Genomic DNA, 6754 nt, shown 5'->3' on the forward strand with positions numbered 1-6754 from the left:
TTCTTTGTAAGGATCACTTGTACCGTAGCAATAGGAGAGGTTTTGATGGGAAAGTTGAGACTCATGAGCATCACGCTAGGAGATAGGTATATGAGATGGCTAAGGGAATTAGGGTTATCCTTGGAAAGGGATGTGGGGGTACACCGGTTCTGAAATCTAATCTTAGAGCTCTTATGTTAAAAAAAAATCTATTTTTTATGACTCATCTTATTTGTTGGATTTGATGGTTCGACACGTAATCGATGTCATGTACATTGAGAAGAATGTGTGTGATAGCTTGATTGGTACATTACTGGAGATATCTGACAAAATAAAGGATACACTCCAAGCATAGAAGGACCTAAAACACCGAATGTCCTAAAGATATGGAAGAAGATATTTGTTGGATTTGAAACTCAAACATAATTTACATCCTGAAGATATGGAAGAAGGTGACAAATATCTTGGTCCCGCTAGCTATAGTCTGAGCAAGGCGGAGAAAATTTCAATGTGTAAGTGTTTGCATGGAATCAAAGTTCCATCCGGTTACTTCGGCAACATAAAGAGACTAGTAAACATGAAATATTTGAAATTAACTAGCATGAAGTCTCATGATTGTCACGTGATGATAACACAAATGCTTCCAATTGCAATTAGAGGTATTCTACCACCAAAGGTTCAAAACCTACTTATAAAGTTGTGTTCATTCTTCAACGTGATATCATAGAAGGTATTTGATCCGACCAAGCTACATAAGTTGTAGGAAGACATGGTTGAGACTCTATTCGAGGTTGAGGCATGTTTCCCTCTATCATTTTTTGATATCGTGGTGCATCTTATTGTTCACATTATGAAAGAGATACAGTTTCTTGGCCCTGTGCTTTTGCATTAGATGTACCTTTCGAAAAGTTCGTGGGAGTTCTAAAGAAATATGTTAGGAACCAAAATCGGCCAGAAGGTTGCATGGCTAAGGGTTAGAGAACTGAGGAGGTCATTTATTTCTGCATCGACTACAAGAATCTCAAATCAATTGGTGTGCCTGTATCCCGCCATGAGGGGAGGCAACAAGGGAAAGGGGCGATATGTGCAAACTCATTCTGCACTAACAATCATATTTCATTCATGCAAGCACAATTCGCAGTTTTCAACAATCAGTTGTAGTAGGCCTGTATGTCAAAGAAAACCAGATGATTCTACGCACAAAAAACCCAAGGAAGTCTCATGTTTGGATTGCGTGGGAGCATTGAGATCATTTGGCACCAGGTTACAAAGACAAATGATGGGTAAGCAGATAGAGTGTGCTCGATTGAATGTGTTGGCTTACGGACCGTCAACTACAATCCTCACATTCCAAGGATATGACATAAATGGCTATACATTTTATACGAGAGGACAAGATAATAAGAGCGTCAATCAAAATAGCGGTGTCCGTATAGATGCCTATGATTGCAATGCCAATAGGGAGACCAACTATGGATTCATAGAGGAAATATGGGAGTTTGACTATGGAGTGTTAAAGGTTCCTCTTTTTTGGTGCCAATGGGTTAGACTCCGAGGGGGCATGATGGTTGACAAGTATGGTATGACTACAGTGGAATAAAAATTCGTTGGATAAAGAGAAGAACCATTCATACTTGTGAATGATGTTATGCAAGTATTCTATGTAAAGAACCCAGACCTAGCTAACAAGGAGGACTGTCACGTGCTTCTTCAAGGAAAAAGAAGGATTGTCAGAGTGGAGAATGTCATCGACGAGGAAGACTACAATCAATTCGACGCTCTGCCTCGTTTCGGAGAGGATGTCGATCTAGGTCTTGTAACAGCCCAAATTGCTAAAACTCAGAAAATAAAAACTTTTTCAAAAGAAATTAAAAAGAGCTTTGCAAAATTAAAGAACTCCCTAAGTGTGTATGTGTGCTTTATACATATATACATATATGTGAGTATGTGTGTTATATGTATAAATACATATATGCAATGAGGGCTTTTTCCTAGAAAAGAATGTCTATATATGTATATATCTGTATATATTTGATTGCTTGTTTGATTGCTGATTTATGTGAGCCAATATAGTATATAGGTGGTATATACACTGTATTTATAAATATACATGTGTAAATACATGAGAGAATAGAAAAGATAAAATAGAAAAGAATTGGAAAAGCCTTTTTGAATTGGACCGAAGCCCACTTCTCTTCTCCTCTCGCTCTCTTTGTTTAGTTCCAACTCAGCGTAGCCCAGCTCAACCACCCGGCCCACCACGTCGTCCCCTACCTCCAACCCTGCTCTCTCCCTCGCTCTCTCACGAGCCACTGTGCTATGCCAACGTGGAAGACCGAGCCAGCCACGGGCCAAGGAGACAATCCGATGCGCAAATGATGGAGAAGGACTTCTAAAAGCTCGCCAAGCTACGGATAAGCAAGAATTCTAGTCGAGTACGCCTTATCTCTAAGTGGGATTGAGTCCAAATTGGAGTCTGAGTTGATGTAGCCGTTGTCCAAATCGAGTCCAAGCCGCCCATGATTTCAATCTCCTATTGGTATATAAGGCACCCGAGACCCTCCCCTAGAATCTCCCAAAGCAATCCCTCGGTCTAGAGCCACAAGTCACTTGGAGCAGCCCGTTCGTCGCCGCGCCGGTGAAGAGAGTTCCCACTATTGATCGCGACCGCCAAAGCCCAAAAGCCACCGTTGAGGAGTTCTCAAGCATTGCAGGAGCATGAAGGAGCTTCCCAAGGCAATCTCGGTCACCAAATGTTGCCCAAAGTCGAGTTCTGATGAGCTCCAAAACTTTGAGCTGCCCCTCACCATCGTTAGCCTCACTGAAGCAGCACCGATGTCGACACAAGGTGAGTTCATCGTCCTTCCCCGATCATTTTCCACCACTTGCTGTCGAGTTTGGGTTACCGGAGCGCCATTTCGGAAAGGATCCGACATAGTGCCACCGTGGAAGCCACCGTTGTCGCCTCTGTTCAGCCAGAGATGAGAGTAATCACTTGAGAGCTGTCCGATCCAAAAAAACAATCCAGATTAGAAGACCTTTATGCCCCTTTGTGAACTAATCTGAGCATGACACGTGGGATCCATAATCCAATTCAATAGCCTTTGACATGTTAGTGAGCCACATCAGCACTTTTGCTTACATGTCTAGCCACCTCAGCAAAGAGTGCCCAATCAGCTTTTGTTTTGTTTCTAATTGTTTTAATTGTTTGTTGACATCATAATGGTTAAATACTATGTAATAAATAGATTTTTAGTATAAAAATAATTATAGAAAATGATAATAATTAGGATATTAATTTATGCTAATATTTAATAATGTTATATAGTTTTATCTAATTCTATTTACTAGTTCATATAGTTTTATAATTCAAATAAATGCTAGAAAATTTTAGAAAAACCCCAAAAAATCATAGATGGCTTTGGAAAAATTCTAGAAAATTCCTAGCAATATAATTTTATCTATAAATAATCTTTTTAGTCTTATTTTGATCTTTAGAAAAGTATATCTTGTCAACCGTAGCTCCGTTCTGACCCGTTCTTTGTAGTGGATTCCTAGCACATACCTCTGTAGTTTGTAAGAGTTCTCCGTTGGCCAACGGATGCTCAACGAAATAGGATAAAATATCTTGTGATAAAGTACAACCTCTGCAGAGATAAACTGAATATTCAGCCGTGCTCACGGTCATGAGCGGCACTGAAAACCTACCATAATTATAACATGATATTTTGGTTAGTCGGGTCAACTATGATGGTGGAAATCATAGTTGAGGATGGTCAATCATAGTGGTGGGAACTATGATTGAAGGTTCAGCCTTAGTGGATAGAATTTTGGTTGAGGTGTTAATTAGTTGGTTAAGTCAAGATGGATGAAATCTTGAGATGATTTGTTATTCACTTAATTATTATTGCTTTTCGAATGTTTTTACTATGATGATGTTTTACGCAAAGGAGCCATTTAGCCAAATTCTTATTAAAGCCTTTATATGCATAGTATTTCCTTCATAAGTGCTCACTCTTGCTATCTTCAAATACTCAGTTGGAGAAGGTATTGAGGAGTTCACTAAAGGTGGATCGTTCTAAGATGCTTTCTGCGTCCATAATGCCTGTGAAAGATTTGTAAAATATTAGAGTCTTCATAGTTCATTTAGTTCCACTGCAGTTTATTTGGTTATTTGACCCATTTAAGGTCACTTTTGTAAGACAATTAATTCGATTAAGTTGGATATTGTAATGATTATCATCAATGAAGTCACTATATGTTGGGATTGATTCCTAGGCTGAACACATAGATGAGATTGGTTTGTTTTTTGAATCGGTCTCGACAGAGGTGGTATCAGAGCTATATCGACCTAGAATGCAAACTTAGATAGCTGATCAACACTAAAAAGAGGAACTTTGGAAGGAATAAAATCTATACTTAATGACCCTTTACCCTCCTCTCTTCTAGTAAGGTTTACTTACCCACCTCTTGTGCTCAAACCTACAGATGGAGTTGGATCTCAACGAAGTTCGCCATTCCAATAGATTGCGCCAAGGGATCTTGCCAAGGATGCTATGAGCCTTACCTACCGACAAACGGATCCGATCTACAAAGGAATAAGGCAAGCCAACCGCATGGAATGGTCCGTCACCATCTTCATCTTTGGACGCCGCACACACAAAGGAGAGTTTAGAGTCGCACGCACCTACACCACAGAGACAAGGAGATCCAGCTTCGAAGGAGGCATACGAGACGCCGTCCGTCATGCCCTCTACCACGTGTGCCTGGACTATGGAGCAACAACCAAGGACTCAATGTATCGCTACGTCCCCGTTCATGACGACTCAATCCTGGATATTGGATTTTGATGCTACTGTAATGAAGAGAATACCACACTTCGAATTCAAGTTCAACTCATTGTTGCCCTGGATTGACTCGATGAGAGCACCATACAAGAATTGAAGGAGGTTCTCCATCGCTTGGAACAAGATAAAGAGGACAACATGACACTTTGACACCACTTGTGTGAATTCACTCCTACACGAGTGCCACCTCCAAGCAAGAGAGCCCGCTCCGAACATCTCTCTAGCTCAGGATCAGAGTACCCAGATAGTGACTCGGATGGAGAACTTGCAACCCCAACGCGTCTACCAAATAGGGGGTCCCTTGTTAGAATAATAGAGAATGATTAATAGTGTCATTTAGGTCGTTTAGAGTTTTTGGTTCTTATGGATCTTATTGCTTGTGAGTGTCAGATGTGAGTCGCAAGATCGCCCTTAGGCGTATTGTTTGTATCCACATCTTAGAAGTAGGGTTTGATGATAGTAAGTAATAAATATAATAAGAGTTTTTTAAAGTAAAATCATTCTCTACAACATAGACTTCTTCATAGAATCTTGTGCTTTTCTCTTATCTATGTTTGACTCTGCCAGATGGTCAACACCAGGACCAACCTTAGAAGCAGTGGCGATCACACAGAAGCCCCGCCTCCTCCACCACCTCCGATGACTATGGAGTAGCTTATGGTTATGCAAACCCAGATCTTGCAAGGGATGGCCCAAGCAATAACCAACATGCAACAGACTGCTCAGAATCAGCCACCACCATAGCCCCACTACCACAACCAGTCCAAGTTGGGGGAATTCATGAGGACTAAGCCACCCACATTCTCCCACACCACTGAGCCACTTGATGCAGATGATTTGCTTAAGAAAATTGAGAAGAAATTGTCGATCGTCCAATGTAACGATCATGAGATGGTTCTGTATGCTGCACATCAACTCACCGGTCCTGCCGCTGACTAGTGGGGATGCTTTCTGCAATGCCCATGAGGACTAGGAGTCAGTCACTTGGACAGAATTCAAGGAAGCTTTTTGTCGCCATCATGTACCGGCGAGCACTATCGCTATGATAAAGAAGGAGTTCCGCAACCTGAAGCAAGGGTCAACGTTAGTAAATGAGTATGTCAACACGTTTACTCAACTCTCAATGTATGCACCAGAGGATGTTGACACTGATGAGAAGAAAAAAGAGCATTTCTTGGATGGGTTGGTATATGGAATGCAAGCTCAGTTAAGCACCCATGACTACCTAGATTTTCAACAGTTGGTAAACAAGGCACTAGTATTGGAACACAAATGTTGTACGCTCGGTGAAGATCACAACAGAAGAATGGTCTCACAAGAACAACACTTAGGCAATAACTCTCACCCATGCATCATGCCACCCCAGGGACAGCAACAGTCATCCTTAGTTTCAACATCAAGCAACAACACCTCGTCCTGTGAATCAACAGCCCCGCCCCATCACCAGCTACAACATATCAGCCCTGGCCAAGAACCCTAACCGACAAGCTCCAACTGGACTTGCATGTTCTAACTATCATGAGATTGGATATAATGCCAATCAGTGTCCTAAAAGGAGGCAGAACAAATTACTGGTTGCATTCAACTTGAACACACCAACGAAGACACCTTCTCCAACTCAAAACCACAATCATTAACAGACACTTGTACCACCCAACAGAGCTCAGCAGAACCATGTGAAGGGGCACGTGAACCACGTCTCCGCAGAAGAAGCTTAGGATACACCTGATGTCATACTCGGTATGTTCTTTGTCAACTCATTCCTTGAATTTGTTTTGTTTGATTCTGGAGTCTCGTATTCGTTCATTACATCCAAGTATGTGACCAAACATAGTTTTCCAGTAACAACCTTGAAACATAAGATGCTAATTAGCTCACCTGGTGGAGGAATGAGAGCTAGTCTCCTTTGCCCTAAGTTAAACCTTAAA

This window comes from Phragmites australis, chromosome 18, assembly GCF_958298935.1.
Source record: "Phragmites australis chromosome 18, lpPhrAust1.1, whole genome shotgun sequence".
Classification (NCBI taxonomy): Eukaryota; Viridiplantae; Streptophyta; class Magnoliopsida; order Poales; family Poaceae; genus Phragmites; species Phragmites australis.